This window comes from Poecilia latipinna, unplaced genomic scaffold, assembly GCF_001443285.1.
Source record: "Poecilia latipinna isolate Pla-1442-1.1 unplaced genomic scaffold, P_latipinna-1.0 Scaffold241, whole genome shotgun sequence".
Classification (NCBI taxonomy): domain Eukaryota; kingdom Metazoa; phylum Chordata; class Actinopteri; order Cyprinodontiformes; family Poeciliidae; genus Poecilia; species Poecilia latipinna.
The window spans coordinates 137948-160892 of NW_015112857.1; the positions used below are offsets into that span (position 1 = coordinate 137948).

Sequence of the window (22945 nt, forward strand, 5' to 3'; positions counted from 1 at the left end):
ACGGCACATGTCTGAATACACCCCATGATGTTTTTAGACTTAATAAGATATTTTGTTAGTTTGATGTTGTGCCATAAGGACAACTCAATCAAAAATGCATGAATAGCAGGGGGAGTCGTTAGAATCAAAGGAAAGGTAACTATCCCATTGAACTTAATCAGTGATTTATTTGATGCTCCTGTATCCATTTTTATGTATTTTTTTCGCAGCAGGATTTTTTTTTTTTGCATTAATATGGTATATTTCAAAACATTTATCTGACTTTACATGTACAGCTAACCTCTTGAATAAAGTGACATTTTGGTCATTTGAACGGATAATCTTTTGTTGACGTGTTTGGCTCCTGTTAGCAAGTTTCCTCTGTGACGCGCAGCATATTTAAATACTATTTCAGAAGTTAATTTTTCTCATGCTGAGACCACAGCTAATGACACACGATACAGACAGAAAGGAAGGTGCAACAGCCAATGTGGTCTCTGTTTCACTGTAAACATCACTGCAAATAGTGGAAAAATGCTGCCAGAGTTTGAGAATAACTAGACTCATTAGATCAGTAAAGCGTTATGCAAGACCTATAATAATGCACTGGAAAATAAGCCACAAATTGACTGAGACAAGTCAATCATTCAAGCCATTTTAGGAAAACAGGACAGATGACACATTTGAAGTGATCCTTAAACCTGGCAGCAGGACTCCAAACATACAGCCAAGAACATATAACACAGTTTTAGCAAATTTTGCAAAGATGAATGAGACACATACCCTAAAAAAAACTTCCAGCTGTAATCACAGCAAATGGTGACTATCGAATCAGCATATGCTAAATATAAATGCATTCAACACTTTTCTTTTTTTTTTTTCTGTCAACATTTTAATACCAGTTTTCACCCTCTGAGTCCTTGTCATAATTAGCTTTGAAGTTTGTGGTTGTGATGTCAAAATAATCTAGAAAAGGCCAATGCAGTGCATCTTCTACTCCACAAGAAAACTTTCTGGTATACCCCCCTCCCCCCACCGTTTTCTTTCCCACACTCTCACAGACTGAAATTTTGCTGAAGCCTTATATGATGTGAACAAGTTACACCGACTTTGCAATATTAAGTGCCAGAATCGTTTCACTAAGTTCCAGGTGTGTTTACTGAAACATTGAGGATGACTGCTGAGGTGAAACCAGAAATTCAAACGGCTCAAAATCATAACACCAGACTTTGAGACAGGGTTGAAAAAGTCGGGTGGGGGAGGGGGGGTTACATTTCTTATTATGCACCAACTAACAATGACAGCGTCACTATAAACTAGGATGTGGAAATCACACTTACCTAACTAACCTTTAAACTTGGCAAGATCCAGAAGTCTTTGCCAGGAAGAATGAAGACCAAGTCCTAAGAAATGACTTACCCAGTGTTCATGTGACAGTGGCACGTGTCCAAGCACAGTCCACAAGGTTAAACAATGAGAGGATTTGTCATCTCATAATTGTAATTTGATAAAGATCTCACATGGTATCAGTGAAGCCTGACAGACTGGGAGCTTCAGGGCACTTGTTAATGCAATTGTTCTGGTCAGATGTTGCAGTCACAAATCATGCTGAGAGTTGGATGACAGGTAGCAGAGCTCATTGATATTTCCTGAGAAGGTCAAACAAAGTGTAAGACATACCACAGAAAGGGGCTTGAACATATATTAAAAAGAAACACTGCAGGGTTTTAACATTAGAAATACGTGAAACAACATAGAGGAAGGTAATTATCAACCGGTGTTCTCGCCACAAAACAAAAAAAAAAATAAAATAAAAAAATAACACAAGGTGTGGACACGTTGCCTGAAAGCATTTCCAAAATGGAGACTCTTGAGGACTAAACAACGCCCTCTCTTTACACTAACATGTCCACCCTCCTTGTGTTGCATGTGTTTCACCTCTGTTTCAGCGCTGAAATATAGGTAATGCGTGACGGGGGTTGAGAGGGGAGGCTCCGGCAAAACCCGACATACATGCCAAAATACATTTACAAGCTCTGCTCTAATCAGCCTCCGGCCAGAGGCTCGTAAATTGCCGCAGTGTGTCTGGACCTGGTGAGCAAACACAGCTTAGCATTGGGCGAACATCAGGTCACAATTCCTGGGCAGAACCAATACTGAGTGGAGCCGAGGTGTTTGAGTCAATTCAACAGAGAGAGAAGGGTAAGACAGTGTCTTTATATTAAAAGAAAATGTCAAAGAACAGGAAATCCAGGCTCCTGTTTAATCATCTGATTAGATGAAGGCATATGTTTGTTAAGTTTAAGTAATTGCTTGAACACGCTCTCCTTCATGAGGATAAGTTCTAACATCATTAGGATATCGAGGGTCCAGTGGAGGACTCCTGAAGGTTTCCCAACGCTCTTGCACGTCTTGAATTATCCAAATGATTTGGAGCTCTCCCACAGGTTGAACGTGTCACCACTCCAGTTGGGAGGTTGTTTTGTTCTTTTTAATCTCAGCTGTAACCTTCGGTGTCCTCCACTAGCAGGAAGTGCAGTTTATCAAGTGGGGATGACACAGTGGCAGCGGATGATATATGCGGGACTGTGCTTCCCCAGATAATTCTAATAACATGAAGCCCTGTTCCTGCTCTGCTTCTCATTTTTAAACATCAGGGAATTTCCTGAGGTATGTGGAGTGAATCTAGTAAGATAATACTGTAAACTGTGCAGCCAGGATGATGCCAGATTCCCAAATAATATTTTGGATCTGAATAGGCACAGAGGTTGTGCTGTTTTTGTATTTTTTTTTCTATATTCTTTTATAATGTCTTTTTTTTACTAAAAGTATGACTACTGAAAAAAGAGGCTAATATAGCACTACACTGTAAAAGCTGGGACTGATCTGCAGTCATGTTTAACAAAGTTTATAAGGTGCTTAAGAAGTAAGTATTTCACATAATTAAGTGTTTTACATAAAATTGAATGTCAGTTGAGTAATTGGATCAAAAGAATTACAATTCAGAGTATTGATTTTACTCATTTATATGCGTTTTATTACTTCCACAGTCAGAGCTGAGAGCTTTGTGTTTTATGGTCAAGCAGGACAGAGGAAGAGCTGAAGAAGACCATCTTCACAATCAAAGATTAATGTTTTTTTCATATTTTGAAATACTTAACAGGGCAGCTTCACACATTTTCCAGGCACATCGTGCCATTTTAAGACACAACAGTTTTAGAAATCCAATTATAATCAAATTCATTGATTGATGTCGATGAATTTGTTTCTCATTTGTTTTTGTTTTTTTTCCCTCACCCAGGAACAGAATGGTTTGGATAGCTTTCCCTTGATGAATAAGATCATAATCTGAAAACTGCTTTTATCACTCACTCGTTTTATTTTATTATATTATGCTATGTATTTGATGACCTCTGTGAACCTGTGTGACAAAAAAACAACAAAAAAACAAAAGAAAACCAACAACAACCAAAAAAAAAATCAAACAGACAAAATCTGTGGGATCGCATACATTTTTCTACTCAAATATGTGCATTCCTATATATTTTCTTTACATTTGGATAAGATTAATTTGTTGTCTTTACATTCCTCTTCAAACGTGCATCTATCTAAACAGTATCCATTAGGTGGCAGCACTGAGCATGACCTAAAAATTAGCATCAGCTCCACTCACACATCTACATATTTATAAAAAGGTTCTTTTAAATTAATTGTGAAACAAAACACTAATATTTGAAGTAATCACCGGCTGGCAGTGATAATAAATATAATGTGACATAAACTTGTGTCTAGAACTGAACACTGGGATATTGCAGTCCTTTCCTTTTCCTAAAAAAAAAAAAAGTCATTGTTCTTTATTGACACATTTACAGCCATCTATCTCATCCAACTTTTTCTCCTTTTACATAGCTATCATATCAAACTCCTCCAGAGTAACCCTCATAACTGCTTGCAGAGCCAGGCTGGTGCCTATGAAATCCAAGCCGTGTTGTATTTTATTCTGAAAGAGGATAAAGTTGTGTTTATACATCAACACGCACTTGTGCGCGCACACAAAGACACCGGCTTTTGCTCGGGAAGTCAATGAGCAGTCTGTGGCTTTGGCAGTGCTCTGTCTTATTTACAGGACGTTTGTTGCACTTGACATTTATCATGGCTCCGGGGCCATGAACTTCATGCAAAAGCCATTGAAGCATTCTGTGCCAAGGGCTTTGGGCCTCCTGTCTCAGCGTCATCACAAGTCTTTTCACGCTAAGATAAATCACTTTCACTGGACCCCGAGCACGAGGAATTAGAGGGATGGAGGTCAGAGGATGAGCAAAGTATTGAGCAGAGAAGGAAGCAGAGGAAGGAGTGGCTGGAAGAAGAGGAGCGGTTCAAGGAGAGGGTGTTAACATCCACCAAATACCAGGAGATTAATGTTAGTCCAGTTTCTCCCTTGTTAATTGTTGGGCACATTCAAACACATATCACTAACCATTAATAAGCATCTGGTTTGGCTGAATGCTTTTAGGATCTCAGAAAGACTAAATACTGTCCTCACATGACATGGACAAATCCCTCCTCTGTGCTGGAGGTCATCAAACTTTGCGGTAAGATGACGGAGGTTGTCTTTGACTTTAGTCAAAGAAGTGAATATAGAATAGGCTGTACCATCTAGGCTCAGGGTTTGGTACACATATACCACACAATAACACATCAGGCAATTTGTGCTTTTCTGATTAATGTTCTCCTTACCCAGCCTGTTCATTTGTTTGCATGACCATGTCTTTGTAGGTTTTGCAATTTTCCATTTTTTGAAGAAAAAAAATAAAAGGAAACTGAGGAGGATGTTCTCAGAGAGGAGAACATCCTCCCTCTGAAATAGGTGGATGAAGAATATAAAGTGGAAATAGTATTATTTTTTTCTTTGCAAGGTTTTTGCAACAGTAAGAAAACATCTTGCTGAACTTGCGTCATTGGCAAAGTGTTTAATCTTGCACCCTTAATAGTCGTCTTGGTTTCTGCAAACTGGTAATCTGCTGTAATCCAACATTAGTCACTTTTGATTCAATTTATTTTTGAAAGTCAACTAACATGGTGATAGCAGTATGGCAAGGTGTGACTAGACTGATCACTTATTGCAATCTACATTTACTATGCGGGTGATAAATATAAAAATAAAAATGTTCAAATAGTTTATGGCTCAGTGTGTATAAGACGACATGTTAATCTGTTACATTTCCTTCATACTGTCACAATATGTTCTGCTCATGCATTGCATACTAGCAAAAACTGAAGATTAATGTTTGTAAGTTGTTAGTGTAATTTTCAAATGACACATTTTACAGTCATAGATAAACTACACCTTCAAAATTTATACCTTTACATAGCTATATAACACACGTATTTGACATATACCTATTTTACCAAACATTTCCATTTTATTGCCATATTCACTGAAATACATGTTGTACATTTACTGTTAGATTTGAGTCCATTTTAACCCTTAAAGATAGTTAAAAAGTATATTTTCCATGTACCATAACTGTACGCCTTGTTTGCTTCAATAAAAACATGTGGTTTGTTATTTTTTGATCATCTTGATCCAAAATAGTCAGCTAGAACACAAAGATAAGCTCGGAAAAGACACGTAGGGTATTCGTCTTCAACAACATCCACTCATGTATTGCCTGCTTTGCCACTGGCACATTATGTAAAAGTTGGATCAAATGGGAAAAAAAAAACATTCATTTTAGCATCTGATGGCAAATCACTCGTTTTATTTGAGTATTATAAAATCTTGAAAGCATTTATTGTCTTTGCAAAGTACAAATGTCCTTTAAATATTCTCACATTTTCAATCATTGCAATCACTCACTTGCATTTATTTTATTCAAATTGTACATAATGGACCAACAACAACTGCATAATTGTGAACTTGAAGAAAAAAAGAAGGTTTTCCCACAATTTCAAATCTGAAAAGTGTGGTGGGAATGTATTTTCAGTCCACTTTACTCTTATACCTTAAAGCACATTTCACTGAAAGCATTTGCTTTTAAAGGTAACTATATTTTAACATGCAAAATACTGTGGCAGGAAACTAACACTGTGCATTCCTATAAAAGCATCATCTTGACATTAAAGCTTTTTTCAGTAGGGAAGGGAAGTAGGACAGCGTTAATTGGGATGATGAATAAAGCTAAACCTAGGGCAAACTGTAAGAGAACATGTTAAGAAGCTGCAAAAGACTTGAGACTGGGGGTGGAGTGTCACCTTCCAGCAGAAAAATGACCTTAAACACAGCAACAACTACAAGGGAGTGGTTTAGATTGAAACATTAACATGTGTCAGAGTGGCCCAGTCAAAGTCCAGGTCTTAATCAGTTTTGTGGCCTTAAATATTGGTTTCACTCATTCTCCACTGTGACAAAGTGGTTCAGTTTGTGTTCACCACTTGTCCCTTATTCTTTCTCATTCAATTACTTTCTATATTTGGTTATAATGATTAATTTAAACATTGTAATTTTGCTTCACTTACTATCCCGGGTTTGTTTGTGTTAGCATTACAGTATGTTGCAGGGTCCATCTATGTTTAGGTTAAAGTTATTATTTCTGGATTATGGGTTGCATTTGTTTCAAGGTATATTTATTAAGGTATTTGTTTTCCTTTGTACTCATTATCATTTCTACTTGTAGGGCAGGAGTGTGGGAGGGGCCGGCCCAGTACTTCCTGCTTAAATGGCTGGATGATGTCAATGATTACCTTGCTGGGTTCTACCAATTAGAGGGTTTTCTTTTGTGTATTGCTTTGTTTGTTTTTCTTTAAAGTAACCTTTTGAGTTATCTTGTATTATGTAATTTATTTTGCAGACAACTTCATTATGTAGGAGTCTGTAAATTAATTTGTAATTTTAGTGTTTCTCTGTTTAGATTTTGTTTGTCTGATCTGTTCCATTGTGGATGTGTCCAATCAAGCACAGGTGTGGTGCCAATTGGAGATAAAAACAGTGAGCTTTTATTCACTCAAAGAAAAGAGTGAATAAAAAAATCAGTTGAAGAAATTGAAACTGGGTGGCTGGTACTGATTTTCTGTTCACCTTCTGACACTTGTGCCTAAACTACTTTACATCCATATCCAACCTTACTCGATTATTTTGCACTGAATAAATATATAACAAAAAAATGTAGACTAATTATTAACTTGGGGGAGCTGAATACTTACATGCTCACTGTTTTTCAAATTCCTTATTGTAAAAGTGAAAGTCAAACGTTTCCTTCCACTTCACAATTATGCATAATTTATTAAAATACAAAAGTCTGAGGTTGTCTTGTGGTAAAATGTGAAAAATGGCATGGATACTTGAGGAAGATATTGCACATCACTTAAGCATTTTATTATTATTTTTTGGGGGACTTTAAATAAACTATACAGAATGTTGAAATGACAATTTTGTGTTGTTTTTTTTTAATTAAAAATATAACACCTGCAGAATAAAACATGGGAACATTTTGTATTAAATGACTATATTTTAACTGCTCTGTTTAAAGATAAGAACGGTGGTAAATAAATAAATAAATAAATACATAAAGATTGATGAAATTAAATGCAATTTTAAAAGAAACAGCTTTGTACATTGTGAATTCACCTTATTTTGTGCAATTTTCTGCAACATTTCATTGTCTTTATCACTGCCTGGAGTTTTGTTTTTATGAATTTGGGCACACAGGACGGTGAGTGACAAAAAGAAAATCTATAAGAACTATCTTAAGATATTTTGCCCCATTAAAAATAAAATTCCTACAAAGAAATAAAACTTGACAATCAAAAACAACCAGATTGTTGGTTCTGTCAGACTACAAGCCCTAATAGCTGTACACATTAACACTGTTTTCAGCACAGAATGATGAATGGCTCCGTGGTGCAAAGCAATTCCTTCTAGCAGCTTTCGGTGCAATACATCTGAAAACATTGAGCCCCGAATTATAAATTGCAGATCCAATTGATTCATTGTAACTTATTGACAATAACTTACACAAGTTTTTCAAGATTTTTTCTGGCAGTAATTTTCAAACAATAATAATAATAATATATATAAAAAAGAAAATAGAAGACAATATTTCTTCTGCATGGCTTACAATGCAGCAGCGAAGTGACACAATGGTTTAAAAAAAAATAGCTGACAAAAGCTCACTGATTCAACTGCTTGATGTTCTTGGAAAGGCAAGAGGATGACACTGAAGAATTAGCTCCGGGCTGCCTTCCGAGCATCATGCAGAGAGCTAAAAAGGTCTGACTGAGATTCGGTGCAAAAAAAAAAAAATGTGATAATTATTTCAACAAAAACACACCCAAGGCAAAACTGATCTTTATTCTGTCTTTACTCATTCTGAAAAGTCTCTATTTTCATGATGCCATGTCAGAAAAGTAGGGCTAATGGTGTATCGTACAAGTTTATTCTACTAATGTCATTGAATGTCACTCGATGTGATATTCGGTTTTTAGTTCAGCATATACCTTTGTAAGGGAGCGTTGACTGAAGCTAATACTGATCCCCTCAGAGGCTATTTCTGCTGCCCAGTGACACTGATTATGTTGACAGAAATCACCTTCCCACATCACAGCAACTGCAAAGGTCAGTGCAAATGAGAGAGACGTGTGAGCGTGGCCTGTTCCCCCTGACATGGCCTTTGGCGTTCTGCCTGATGAGGCCTGACCATCAGCATAGAGTCATTATTCCAACCAGAAGAGACTCTTCAGACGTTGTTCCTGACGAGAGAGCTGTACTCAGGTAGAGGGGGGAAAAAATGTTGGGACAGTTTTGGATTTTGCTCCCAAACTATGCAGCTCCCCCCAATTCCTCTTCTTCTCTTGTCTCCTGGCGAATGTAATTCCTGCGCACCCTGGGGGAATTATTTAATTACAGAGCTGGCTGGGTATCAAAGGTAAATGATTTAATTACATTCCCACCGTCTTTGTTAAGAAGCCAACTGTCAGGCAGTTGTAGGCAGGGCTGTGGCCCTTTGTGATGCCTGGGGGGCCTGTGTGTGGGTAGGTGTGTGAGTGTTTGTTACTGTGTGTCACTTCTTTTGCATAATAACGGTGAGCAAAAATGGAACTTGACAATCAGCACTGATATTGCTGAAAGTTTGAAAATGTTCTCAACAGGAAAGCTGCAATATCACCGCTTCTCTATATATACAAACACAATGAAAGCCAACACACACAAAAAAAATCAGTACATATTTACAGCATCATAAAAAGGAAATTCACACTTTAGAAGTTTGGGAAACTTGGTAGCAAGAATTAATCATTACACACAGTCCCATGCAATCATCTAACGCCAACAGAATCCATCCATCCATTTTCTTACACCCTTGTCCCTTAGTGGGGTCAGGAGGGTTGCCAGTGCCTATCTCCACCTGGACAGGTCGCCAGTCTGTCACAAGGCAACAAACAACCATGCACACATACACTCCTAGGGACAATTTGGAGAGGCCAATTAACCTGACAGTCATGTTTTTGGACTGTGGGAGGAAGCCGGAGTACCTGGAGAAAACCCACGCATGCACAGGGAGAACACACAAACTCCATCCAGAAAGACAGGGGCCAGGAATTGAACCCAGAACCTTCTTGCTGCAAGGCAACAGCTCTACCAACTGTGCAGCCCTTTGCAACAGAATAATTTAGTAAATAAAGATTGATGTGAACGGATGGGAGGTCCTTTCACACTTCCTGTCAGAAAGAACTGAGACAGTAAATATTAATTTATTACCTTTACTTTTATTTCTTGCTAAGCCTTAGAATCTAGGCCTTTTTATATACACTTTACATTGACGTTCACCATGGAAAAAACTGTATTGCTGCTGCAGTTTACTTTTTATCTAGAACATGTGATCTTCTCTAAGTTCAGGTGTCAATCAAGATAGATTTACTCATTTACAGTCAAACAAACTATTAACAGAGAGAGAAAAAGAAAAGTATGTTTTCTTTAAGTTTTCTCTACATGCTATGATTAACGGATCCCAACTGAAAATTACTTAATTGTGTCAAAACATAGAGTAAACATGCTAGCATTCGCACAGGGCTAAAGTAAACCTCACTGTTTTAAAAGTTGTCATGAGCAATAAGGTGTGAATTTATTGAAGGCTGCAGATGTGTGTGTGTGGAGTCCGGGGGGGACGGTAACGCTAATTTCCACTGACTCCTTACAACCTCCTCTTGTTTTAATCAGGTTAAACCCTTGTTAGTGTGCAGATTACAACGACTGACATAATTTAAAAAAGGAAGAGTACTCGGACAGACTGCAGTGTTTTAAACATCATTAGAGATTAAGAGCTAAAGGGATTTTAAGGAATTTCAATTTTAGCGATCTGTATCAGCCGATGCTTATATTTAAATGACTTGAATCAACAAAAAAATGTTGAATTCTCCACAAATTACAGATAATATGTTCAATGAATATGGACATTTTACTGAATGACATAAACCAATTCAGTCCATCCTACAAATCTTCGTAATATTTATTTATATATTTATTTATAATTTTCATTTAAATTCTCTGGCTAGGAATAACAACGGTTAATTCAAACTGGTGTATATTGAATTTCAATGGCACTTTCTTTCCTTCAGAAAGAGGAACAAAAAAAATGTTTTCTTCAAAAGAATTTATTAAAGGAAATGCTGTAATTTCTATTTTATGGAGAGTTTGTCATTTAGTCTTTCATTCGCGCCATGTTTTAGAACAAGTTTTAGACAAAAACAAATAATTTACTGGGAAAAGAAGTACTGTTATTAAAATACTGTGGATTAACAGTGTGGCAATCCTTCAAGTCACTGAAATCCTTTCAAAAGGAAACATCACCACACTGTAGAAATGCATGATGACTGGCTCTACTTGATGCACAATCTAAAAAAACATTAGAACAGTTGCAGCAAAACAATCTTCTAAAGCAAATTTACTTAGTGTGGTCAAAGCTTTCATATGATGGGGACAAACTGTGACATCAGTCTATCTTGATTTGTGCCTGGCAGAGATTATTTTATGATGCCACAAATCAGCGAGTTGAGTAAATGACCAAGAAACGTGAGCCTAGTTCCTGATGGAAAAAAAAAAAAAAAACCTGGGTTACAAAAAAATCCTTCCCTCCACATGGCTGAATAATTGCTGAAGGAGCAGGCCTGAATGCAAGATAAATAGAGCTGTTACCGAGGTTTTGTCACTGCACAAAGAAGCTGTTTATAGCACAGGGGCTTCGGATAAACCATTTTCTGCCCAAACAAGGTAAATGAAGCATAATTGGAAGCCCATTACAAAATTGAAAAACGGGTGTCTTTTGTTTTAACTGTGTTAGAATTGAACCGGGGCGCCTCCTCTACTCTGTAAACCTGCATTAAACTGCAGGACTCAATAATTATAATGTTCAGGATCCTTCTGAGGGGCGAAGAAAATCAATAGACTAAGGACAAAGAACCTATAGCCATCACTTAATTCTCTTATCACTGTGATTTAGGGGAAGAGGAGGATGTTAAATAACTGTAAATCTTTAGCTATGACTTTGAGGGTGCTTTATGGCAGTTCTTACAGCGTCTCCCAGACAGAATGTCCATACCTTCCGCAGACCACACAATTTATAGCTTTATTACCCTTTGTCTTAAAGAGCAGGGAGACATAGCAGAGAGGAAAGAGATAACAGCCCCGCACCGGGGCAGCTGGGAGAAAAAAGAAGTCAGATGCCATCATCGACAGAGACATATCTTTGTGACAGCTTTACAGCTCAGGACCTCGGCTACTATTTGGGGGTGCGAGACAATAAACCATCGGTGTCCCACTCCCTGCATCTAAGTAGTCGTCTCTTCTAATGGCCACCCATGGTTTGCAAGCGCACGCCATTTCCCTAAAAATGCTGCCCCCAGTGGAGGGAGCAAGATTCAATTAATGGCTTATCCCCTGATGATCAGATTAACTTTGCTGTGCAGCTGATTCTGCTACCACCATGCCTTCCTAGAGGTCACAAGGAGGACTGACAAAAGTAGACGGCCAAGGCAAGCAGGGCAGACAGAAGGGGGGAGGAGGGACTGTTTTTTTTTTTTCTCTAGAGTCATGAGTTCCTATGGTTGTGGCAGATGCTTCCTCATATTTTCTTGCAGCGCTGACAAGTGGCTTATTGTTTCCCTTGATAAGGGTACAGTGTTCCCGGTAATGGGAATTAGAAGGAGGCGTAAGTCACCGAGACACAGGGTGAGAGTGAATCAATAGATAATGGGAGATTTCTCTTGGATGCAAAAGGCACGGATATTATCAGAGCCGGGTAAAAGACCGAGGCCTTTTATTTGTCTTCGAGCTGCACTTACGGGTAGTGTGAAAACCCAAATATAAAAGTTACACTCTACTTGAACTCTGAGAATGCAGTTTCTCAGCGTATCTCGGCTCATGCCCACAGACATGTGGCGAACGTTGTCATCCTATCACGAGTGAAGGCTGAACTGCTAAATAAGTAAAGACTGAAAAAAGATCTCATGCAGTTTTCTCACAACGAGGCTTCCTATTTGCTTCATAGCAATGCAGCACTTTCATACCACCACTATTAAAACTTATTTGCATTTTGAAAAGGAAAATTTATAAGAATTAAATCATTCTCATACGGGATACTTAAGTATCTGTTTTGAGCTGCGTGTACATGCTATCTACAGACCGGCTGCATCCTATGCTTGTCAGATCTTCTCTGCAGTCACGGCTTAGTGTTTGATGGCTACATGTTCATTAGTATCTTAGTTAACACACCTCATTTGTGGGGTGTGCCTTTGAAGTAATTGTTGAGTATTCATGGAAACAAAAATCCTGATACAGGACATAAACATGCAAACAAATCTGATATGCGATGTTTAGCATGGATTCTAAAAACCACAAATCCAAAAAAACTAAATATAAAAAAATAAAATAAAAAAAGTGAACCCTTATAGAATAAAGCACTGGTCTGATCACAGAAGGTACAATTTCACTTTTATTGCTAAAATACTAACTTTCCCAACAGCCTCTATGAACCGTTTACATTGAGTTAGGTAAGGTGTCCTGTTCCGAGAAGCTGACAAAAAGACAGACTGTAGAAAAATCTTTGTTGAGCCATGAATTGAGCAGATCTATTAAAAACTAAATTTGATCACTTGATAACTCCCCTGTCCATAAAATTAAACTGGGGTAGACATTAATGGCTTAATTCCCACCTCTGGGTAGCGGTAGATGTAGAGTTAAAATAATACTACTCTGAGCTCTGGCAGTGATGAGCTGGTAGTTAAATTTAAAAGATGGATTTTCAGATCCGGAGAGCAACCGAGTGACGAGGTTCCCTGAAATTCTAAGGAATAAAATAAACATTTAATTGTAATAAAATGCTTTAGTTTCTTCATATTTAAAAAAATAATAATGTTAAGAGCGCTGAATTATAACCATTCACCCCCATGGGACACTGCCTGAAATACACACCGTACCTTGCAAAAGACACTGTGTGTATTTACAGTATCTCTTTTATGCTCCTGCATTAGTATCTCTTTTATGCTCCTGCATTTTCCTTCATACATTGTTATGCTGCAAAACAAAAATAGTTAATTGTATTTTATTGGAATTTTGTGCAATAACAGCGCATAATTGTGAAATGGAGCAAAAGCAGGTGAGAACTGTTTCCAAACAATCGTATTATTCCTCTCAGAGTTAACGCTTTATCGGCTTTGAGGTACCAACGTTGGAAATCTCTAGTCTCTAACTCAAACTTTCTCCAGTTCCTTCCAAATTTACTCAATTTCAGACAGACTAGATGGTGAGTATTGCTTTATAATTAGCTCCACCCATCTTCCCATAACCGTTGAGCAAATTTGCCTCTCTCCCTGTTGATAGAAATAATCCCTACAGCAAAATACTGTCACCATGTTTCACTGTGATGAAGGTTTGCTCAGGATGATAGGAAATGATTGTGTTCCACGATGTCAGATGGAACTGATCAGAGCACTGTCTTCCACATGTTTGCTGCTTCACTGAAATTGCTTGTAAACTGCAAATGGTACGTCTTTTTCAATTTCTTTCAAAAATGGCCTTTGTTTTTCTGCTATTCTGGAAAAGCCAAATTTCCAGAGTAAAAATCATTTGCTGTCGGATGAACAGATTCTCCCACCTGAGTTGTGGATCTCTGCGGCTCCTCCACAGTTAAATGGGGTTCCTGGCTGCTTCTCTGATTAATGCTTTCAGTGCTCAACCTACAATCATTCATTTTGCTTCTTTGTAAGGAAGAAAAGTGTTGTCAGCGTTGATGCAGAAATGCACAAAATGGCCATTTCTTCAAAATATTAAAAGCGTAAATAGGGACAAAGACAAGTTTCTGTTTTATTTGTTTGCTTTCTTTTTTCTTACCTCCAAATTGTACACTGTGTTCTCTTTGTAATTTCACTAGGGCACTTTGCTATCAGATATGTTTAATATTTATTAATACTACAAACAAGGAGCAAACAAAACGATTGTTGTCCCGTCTCTATGGGAACGCATAGAGATGGGAAAAGTTTCTTGGCGCATCTACCTGCAGAACCCTGCTGTGGCTTCCTCCCCGTTCCTCGACAAGAAGGATACTTTCCTCTGTTTTTCCAACCCAAGTACACGAGGTTCTGCTGAGAACCTCTAGCTGGGAGGCCACTCAACATCGACACCTGCCTGAAGAGAACAAGTTTGTTTGTTTTGTTTTCATCTTCCATCAATTTTTGGATTTTTGGACATTGCTTTGATCAGACTGATGATCGACTCAAATTGAATCATCGAGGCTGGGGTAGAGATTGTTTGATTCCAGAACTGCTGGAATTCATTGGCTCTCTCTCTGCCAGACTCTTCTCCCTGAATCTCCATGACTGAGTTTCGCTCATGATTTGAGATATTCTGGGTGGTGCCCAGATCAACAATCAGAGACCAGAATGTACAATTATGTAAGCCTAACATCAACGCGAGTTCTGATTCCCAACTATTTTGATACCGTCGTGTGAGACTGGCACAACATTATTGGTTTCCAGAATTCTGATTCCCAGCACAATGGACTCCTCAAGAAATAAACTCAATGGTTTTCTGGCACAGACTTCAATGATTGCTTCTTATTCTGTGCTTCCCCTTTCTCCCCCGCAAAATGCATCTACTTTCGCCACTTGTATTATCTCGGCGATCGTTGTTCCTTGTAGAAATCTTTTAAAAGATGCGTCAAAGAAAAACGTCGCCTTTATCTTGTTGTCGGTCGAAATCTAGAAATTCAGAACCAGGGACGAGGCTAAAAGGAAGAATTAAAACACGTACCCTCGGAGAATGATTTTCAGACGCGTATTATTGAATCATGAGCTATCCAGCGTGGTCAGTGATCAGAGCAGCAGTGAGGGTGTCCTGCCTCCCCTCCCCACAACACCCCTGGGGGCCCTGAATGCATTAACCACTAGGGTCCACAGGGGTGTGGGGAATAATTACTCATTCCCGCCATGTGACATCCCCAATAAATTTAACTCCCCCTATAAGTTTTAAAGGCAATTGCATATTGTGGCCATCACTTAAAGGCTGGCCTATCCGTGCCTGCGCATAATTCCTTGTAGGAATTTGTTACCACAACTTAGTGAGTGGACCCAGCAGCCGACTACAGATGAGTGAGCAATTTGCCAATTGAAGTTGTAACAAGTGTGGAGGAAAAGTCTGTGTGTATGTGTCTTCATCATTAATAAATCCTACTCCATTACGCCTTAATCTAATTATAAATCACGCCTTCATCTGCCATGAATCATCTCCGCTCTGTGTTAGCTAAATTGGGGAAAAAGAATTTGGACACATAATTGAGATTTTAATGATTTTCCCCCCCGCCCCACTCTGCCTTTGTGCAAAGAACAGAGAAGTCATCAGCCTTACATAAAATGATTGTTTAACCCTCCGTAGCTAAATGGCTTTAAAGAAAAAATATAATTATAATTTAATAATTGACAAATTAAGCCTGGGGAACTTTCAGTTTTTGGCAATGGATTCCTAAAAAAAAATCTCTCCTTTTTTTTTTTTTTTTATTGCAGCCACGTGTCAAAAAGAGGTAATTATAGCCTCTGTACACACATATAAAACTTAAGCAAATGCACCCAGCAGAGAGCTGAGGATTAGGAACGAGATGGAGATGTCATCCAATCGTCACCATGGCGCACAATGTGCAGAATGGGTTTGAAAAAAAAATGCAACCGGTGATAGGTGCTTTCAATAAATAAATTTCCACAGTGCAGGAGTGACTTCAGCAGCGACAGCCCAAAGACAGCTTGTGCCGAGGAACATCAACACCTTGACTCCAAAATCTAATTATGTGTCACATGGAGCTTATGTTGAAGCCTATATTGTTTTTCTTAGTTTAACACACGTGGAAGTCGCTTAAAGATAATTATGGCAAATAGCTCAAAACTAGTCAAATCACTCCTCTAACAGCAGCTACTCTGACTTGTTTGTTGCTGTGTGGTTGTTTGCAATAAAATAAAAATAAGTAGGCAACATCTGAGATGAGAACATCTGCAACGTTTCCACAGTTGAAAGCCCGCCGTCCCTCCCTTCTCCCCTCTGTCTGTCCACAGACATTCTTGACAAACCCTGTCTTTCGACACTCCCATGAGCTAATGCTCTGTCGCGAGGAAGCCACCAGCTTTGAGTTGCAGGTGAAACTTTTACTTTTTCCTTCCTCTGTGATCTTTCCGGTGCGCTCTAATGATCTCGATGTGCAACACCCGCGGCACAGGCAACGGGGAAGCCATAGGTAATGAGTCAGATGTATAATGTGATTAGTCGAGTCCCCGACCAAGGCCATCAGTCAAAGGCAGCAACAGCAGAGATCACAAGACGCATTAAGAGGCACTCCGTCACGATGCAAAAGAACATGTGAGCTTTCAGCTGCCGCCATTCATTTTCATAATGACAGTAAATGCAGTTGAAAGCAGTGGGATCTCTGAATGGCATTAGGCTCCCTTCTTTCAATTTTGATTAGGTGTCTCGCTCTAGATGAAGAGAAATCATTTAGAGCGGAATAAGTGTGTCAGGAGATAATGGCTCCACAGGTTGAACACGGCGAGGAAACACAGGCTGACGAAACACAGCTGCGACCTGAGAAATTCAGGTGCGCGCGTGCTTGTCTATGTGTCTCTCCACGCACGCGAGCGTTTGTTTAGGTGCCGGCGCGCGCGTGCGTGTTTTGCCTGGCAAAGATCACAGGTTCTTTGTGTTTCATGTCAGACGTTTCGGTCTGGGTGACAGCATTTCACATTGATGTGACAGGTCTTTAGAATAAAACTAAGAAGGCTGAGTATCCCTGGTGAATACTTTCTCTTAGCATATTTAGCCTAATTAGGGTCAAATATTAATTTGTGATTAATTGCCCTTGCTTAAAAAAAAGACTAAGCTTTTGTTGCTTTACTCCTTTTTTGTCGCTACTAATCCTGAAAGGTTTTTGCTCAAAATTGTATATATATAAAAAAAAACAAAAAACTGTGTACAGGGCAATCCACCTGGAGATTTAAATCGTAGCTTTGAAAGTATTAAATCCTTCCGAATGTCTTTTAAAACTTTACGAATGTTCGTTGCGCCCTGACCAAAACAAAACACGATGACAGGTGCCAGTTTACGACATCCCTCTCTTTATGTCTGACTCTCCTCAATTTCCCCTGACAGATATAGGGGAGGGGGAGGAAAGAGGCAAGGAGGAAACACAGGGGACCTGAGGAGTGTTTAGGAGGAAGATGGCTGTCAGTAGCTGTCAATCGTTGACTTTTTGATGCCATCGTCTTGGCACAGGCCTGTCTGTCTCGCGGTGCAGCAGCTATCAAAGACTCACTCACAGCAGACAGACGCTGGGATGGAAACACAAGAAGATCTGCACATTCTCTCATTTCCACCTGGCACACAAACTCCGTCAAATCTGCGGATTGCGATGAAGCCCGTCCCTTCACCTGATCTTCTCGAAACTCAAAGAGCATAAAGAAAGACTTGATTGGAAGCAAATTAACAGAAAAAGGTGATTAGAGTCCAGTTGCACTGATGTATTTGTTACTTATTTATTATTAAACTGTTGCTTTGCACTGCATATCAATGGTCTAGGCAGACACACTTCCTTATGCTGAACCATCACCTTATTACACACCTGATATGTAACTTGATTATAAACAAAGCGCAGGCTGACACATTTTTTAGCATATACAAAAATTATGCATGGTTGTCAATTTTCATGTGAATGTCTATGATTTGTACATTTTATGCAAATATAAGAGCAGAATTAAACTAAAGTCTATTGCCGACTGCTGTTCATCCATAGTGTCTATTCGTTTTTGCTTTGTATGAGTAAAGAACCTGTTCTTGGATCGATTTGAGGTCCCCTCTTTGCATCATCTCATTGGTCACGATGACCAAACCACAACTGAGCGGATTAGACGCTGCTTTCCCTTCCGAACATTTACGACCTGCCTTGTTCATTCCTTCGCCCTCCCTAGTTAGCAACCGAACATAAAAGCCAGAGAAATAAACTAACGACAGGATCTCTATTCAAACGCACAGCTCAATATCCTACGTCTCAAGCAGCCTTCGGGAAGTCCTGTCGCCGCTCATCACTTGGCCTTGTACCTCCGCTAAACCATTGAATTCATCATGCATAAAACATCAAAGATGCACATCTGAAAGAGTGTGTCCGCCTGTTTATTGGCTCTCACTGCTCCATAAACCATTTTCATCCTCTGTGGGATGAGACACACATGCTCCTCGGTCCTATTGATGGCATTTAACACAGGAATATAAACTATAAAACACAATAATAAACATAAGCGGAGCAAATAAATCAGATTCATAATAACCCTGAGGTGGGATTTATGTAAGCAAAGATGGAGGCTTTGTGCAAATTGACGGCGCAAGCTCTATCAAAGTGCCGGTGAGACACTAATATAGTCTTATAAACACACCCAGCAACACTCTAAAGTAGCTCCATCTCTCCTCTTTGGCCAGCATAAGTGCTTAAGTAATGTATTGCTTTCATAAGTGTGCAACTTAGTGGTACTTTCTTTGGTGTAAATGTGTCTCCATCCTCTGGGTTGTATGATTAAGTATAAAATACAAAGACTATTGCTGTGGAATAAATTCAAACTCAGAGCTGAGTAGCAGCAGTTCTTTTTTGGAAAGGCCCATGTGACAGTGGCAGAGAGCCCCAGAGAAATCCATCAGCGGCACACACACTGTCCCCCTGGCACCCAGGCTAATGTATCACCTCTGGATTGCAGTAATATCTGTCTGATGGATGTTTTTGGAGCACAGAGGGCCATATGAACCCCAGACAGGAGCCTCAATTGCAGGGTGTAGCACTGAAGAGATGGGGCTCCAGCTCCTGGAGGTCCATTATACTTCTTTTCTCCTTCCCTCTCCCGAGTCCTGGACCCTATACCTCCTCCCACTCCATTCATCCTGCCTTCTTCCCTCATTCTTCAACTATTTGTGTGCATGCACGCCTGCTTGCATGTATTAGTCACAGGTCTCCGCTGAGAGGCCGACAGCCATCCTGGGGCGATGCCTGGGTTCCTCCAGTCAACTATACTGCCTTCATCTGGCCTGATGAATGGCTAGCTGCCTTATCAGTCCCTCTGCCTGCAATCTCAAGTGGTTCCCCGGAGCCTCACACCGCCTGCAGGTTCGGTCGCTCTCTTTTCCGAGCGGTTCCATCCGCCTCACGCAGCACACCCAGAGACACAGCAAACAGGGGCACACAATTACTTACAGATAATATTATTCCGCTGGATGTACAGTTCACAAAAGACACGCACACGAGCGGAAAAAAAACAACAACACACCAATGGTAGCAGCCAAGAAAACCTTCATACAGCCTCTTCCACAAAGGCACACGCACGTCAACAAGCAAATCCATCATCTTTATTTCCTCCCCAATGTGCTCATATTTTCTCGTGGCTGCAGCAAGCTCACAAAAATATTTATTTTTGCTGATTTTTTTCTTTTTTTTCTTTTTTGAGAGAAAACACAAAAGAAATCACACCTCTCGTTCTCCCTGGCTCATGCCAAAATAATCAATGCTTTCCAGAGAGGGACTTGTGGCGCGACATGCGTGGAGGGAAAGCAGAAGGATGCAGACATAGCTCCAGGGCTCTGGTTGGAGATAATAAGTGAGGAGAAGTCCTTGGGTATGTTTTACAGCTATCAAGACTCATCATATTTGACATGCATTCTGGTGTTTACACAGACTCTTCCGTAAAATCCTCTGCAGCTATAGAAGAGAACCGGGTGCACGGAGCAAACACAATGCAAGCGCAGGCAGAGCACACACTCTTACACACACACACACACACACAAGTGCTTCAGAAAGGAGGAACCGGTTGTTGCCTCTGCTTTTTTTTTTTTTTTTTTTTTTCTCCCTGCCTCTTTTCTCCACGTCCCATCTCTTATCCACGGCACAATTGGCGGCGTTAGCACCTGTCAGCTGACTGACTTCTTGTTCCCGGCGGCTTATGAAAAAATCATGGCTGCTGGGCTTCAGAGGCTGCTCTCCCATCAATATGAATTCACCATGGTCTTCATGCAACATTAGGCCAGGTCCTGTTTTCTTACAGCAAGCCGCACGCTGCTTCGTCTGTTATACACAAGAGGAAATGAAAAGAGTAAATAGTCCTTTTAGAATGTTGCATTCAATCATGGGTGGAACCAAGTCGCCTATGAAAAGGACCAGTATACTTGGCTCTCTAAAGCACATTTGCTTTCTACCCCCAGATATAACGGCGCGCTGCTCCATGTCTTTTATTAGTGTGTCCAGTTCTCCTGTAAATAAAACAGTGCAATTCTCCGTGCGGCCCCAGTAGATTGTCCCCCGTTCTTGTGTTCCAAAACAAGCTCTCGCAGATTTATGTACTTTTAGTTTTTACTGCTAAAGCAGGAGCACTAAAGCTGGCAAAATATATGGGGATTATACTTATATATTACAAAACTAAAAAGCCAGAGTACATTCAGCAAAAACAAATAAGTTGAATTCTATTATTATTATTACTCACATAGAAAAAAAAAAATATATCTGACAGGGAATTTTGTTTTGTCTGCTTGTGCCCCAGGCTTTGCAGCTGAGTATTTAAAAAAAGAAGTTGATTTATCAACATTTTTTTTATAGTTATGCCTACTGTAAACATTCTCTTAATCAATTCAAACAGAGAAACTACAGTGGCTATAAGAAGTTTTTAACCCCTGAATGTTTTGAACTTTCTATTGCTTTTACAAACCATCCACAGCCAATAAAAAACATAATTACAAATACCCTTTAATGTCAATGCGAAAACTGATTCCAATGAAATAGTGGCGATTAAACCAAAATATTTAACATAAAATAAGTGACTGCATAAATATTTAACCCCTGTAAAGCGAATGATCCAATTCGACAGAGTTCCAGACAATTGGTGCTGCTGGTCTCACAATGAGTGGAATGAAGATCACCTGAATGAGAGAGTGTGTCTCAAATTACTGTTGTATGAAAAAAAGAAAAGAAACACTCCAAGCAAAACACAGGAAAAATAATTGAAAAGTATCAGTCAGGGGATGGATACAAAAAATCCTCTAAGGCATTGAACATCCTGTGGGCAGATGTGTAAATTTGCCTGGATCAGGTAAAAGGAAAAAAATATATAGAGACATCCAGGAGGACAGCTTGTATTTATTCTGAAGCATCCAGCTAAATCTACACACACAAAAAAATATGGTTTGAAGACAACAAAGTGAATGTTCCAGAGTGGCCTAGTCAAAGCCCAGACCTCAATCCTAAAATTCCTAAAAGGACTTGAGCTAATCACAGCAAATATATTTATTTAATTGTCTTCATCTCGTCGATGTCAGTTTTCACTTCAACATTAAAAAAATCCTTCAATGTCAGAGTGGAAATTGATTACATCAGTAACTGAGGTTAAGTGATTTCTTGATTCTACATGCCTGGTATTAATCCATGAAGTCGAACCTGGCTTTTCAAATTACATGGCTAGTCACAATTACTTCAAGATTTAGCAAGAGGGTACAAAGTACTATTTTTAGACTTAGTCAGCTTCTTGTGAGTAGCCTTCCTTTCACAACAACAACAAAAAATTCATAATTGTTATGCTTTTCTATTTCCTGAGGTTAACTTTGCTTGTTTATAATGTGTTTGGTGATTAACACTAAGGAGCAACATAGACACCGGAACAAAACTGTTTCGTAAAAGACAAAAATTGTCAAATTAGCAAGTAAAGCTCAGTCTACAGTTGTGAAACCTATAAGAGCTCAGCAATAACAGTCCCTCACTGACATCAACCTGCTGATAATGCATTGACTCATTCAGCGTTCCCGTTACATTTGCTTGGGTGGACCAGCTGCAGGAATCTCTGCTTTCCTCCCACTTCCCTGCCTCTCTCCCAGCCCTTTAAACATGCCGACAGTCAATTATCTACACCACTTCTTCCTGACATCATCGCTCTAATACAAGCTGCTCTTGACCTTATGTTTGTGTGTCTTGAGCGGATGAAAGTGCTGTGTTTCTCCCTGATTGGATTAACTTCAGATGTGGTGTGTGTCCGGGTCTATTACACGAGCCCTGTTGAGATTTTGAACCCCAAGCCTGGACTCCCTCCCATCCCCCCTCTAACCCTTATCTCCACATCCAAACCGTTGTGATCCCCTTCCTTACAGCCACGGTTCCACCCTTCTCCTCCTTTTACACCTCCCCAAAGGCCCGCTCTCCCTGCACGCCAGCTCCTGCCGGCGCACACACACACATGGAGCGCTGTCGTGCGCACGCTCGCACAGGCACATATGCCCCAGATCAGGCCTCTAAACAGTCATAGTCCATGTGTCCATTGCTCGCTGATGGAATGCCTGGGGAAACCCTGTTTCTTCATCCGCACCTCCCTGCTTTCCAAGTCCAGAGGGGTCATCTCAGATGGGGAGCTCATAATCAACTCAATTAAG

General features: G+C 39.7%; 1 long non-coding RNA gene across 1 annotated transcript; it reads left to right on the top strand.

Annotated features, from left to right (window-relative positions):
* The first annotated feature begins 16022 nt into the window (after positions 1 to 16022).
* On the top strand, positions 16023 to 18275 carry LOC106947430 (uncharacterized). Its single transcript, XR_001424990.1, has 2 exons — positions 16023 to 16647; positions 17654 to 18275. It is a non-coding gene; the product is annotated as an uncharacterized LOC106947430 (long non-coding RNA).
* Positions 18276 to 22945: the final 4670 nt, after the last annotated feature.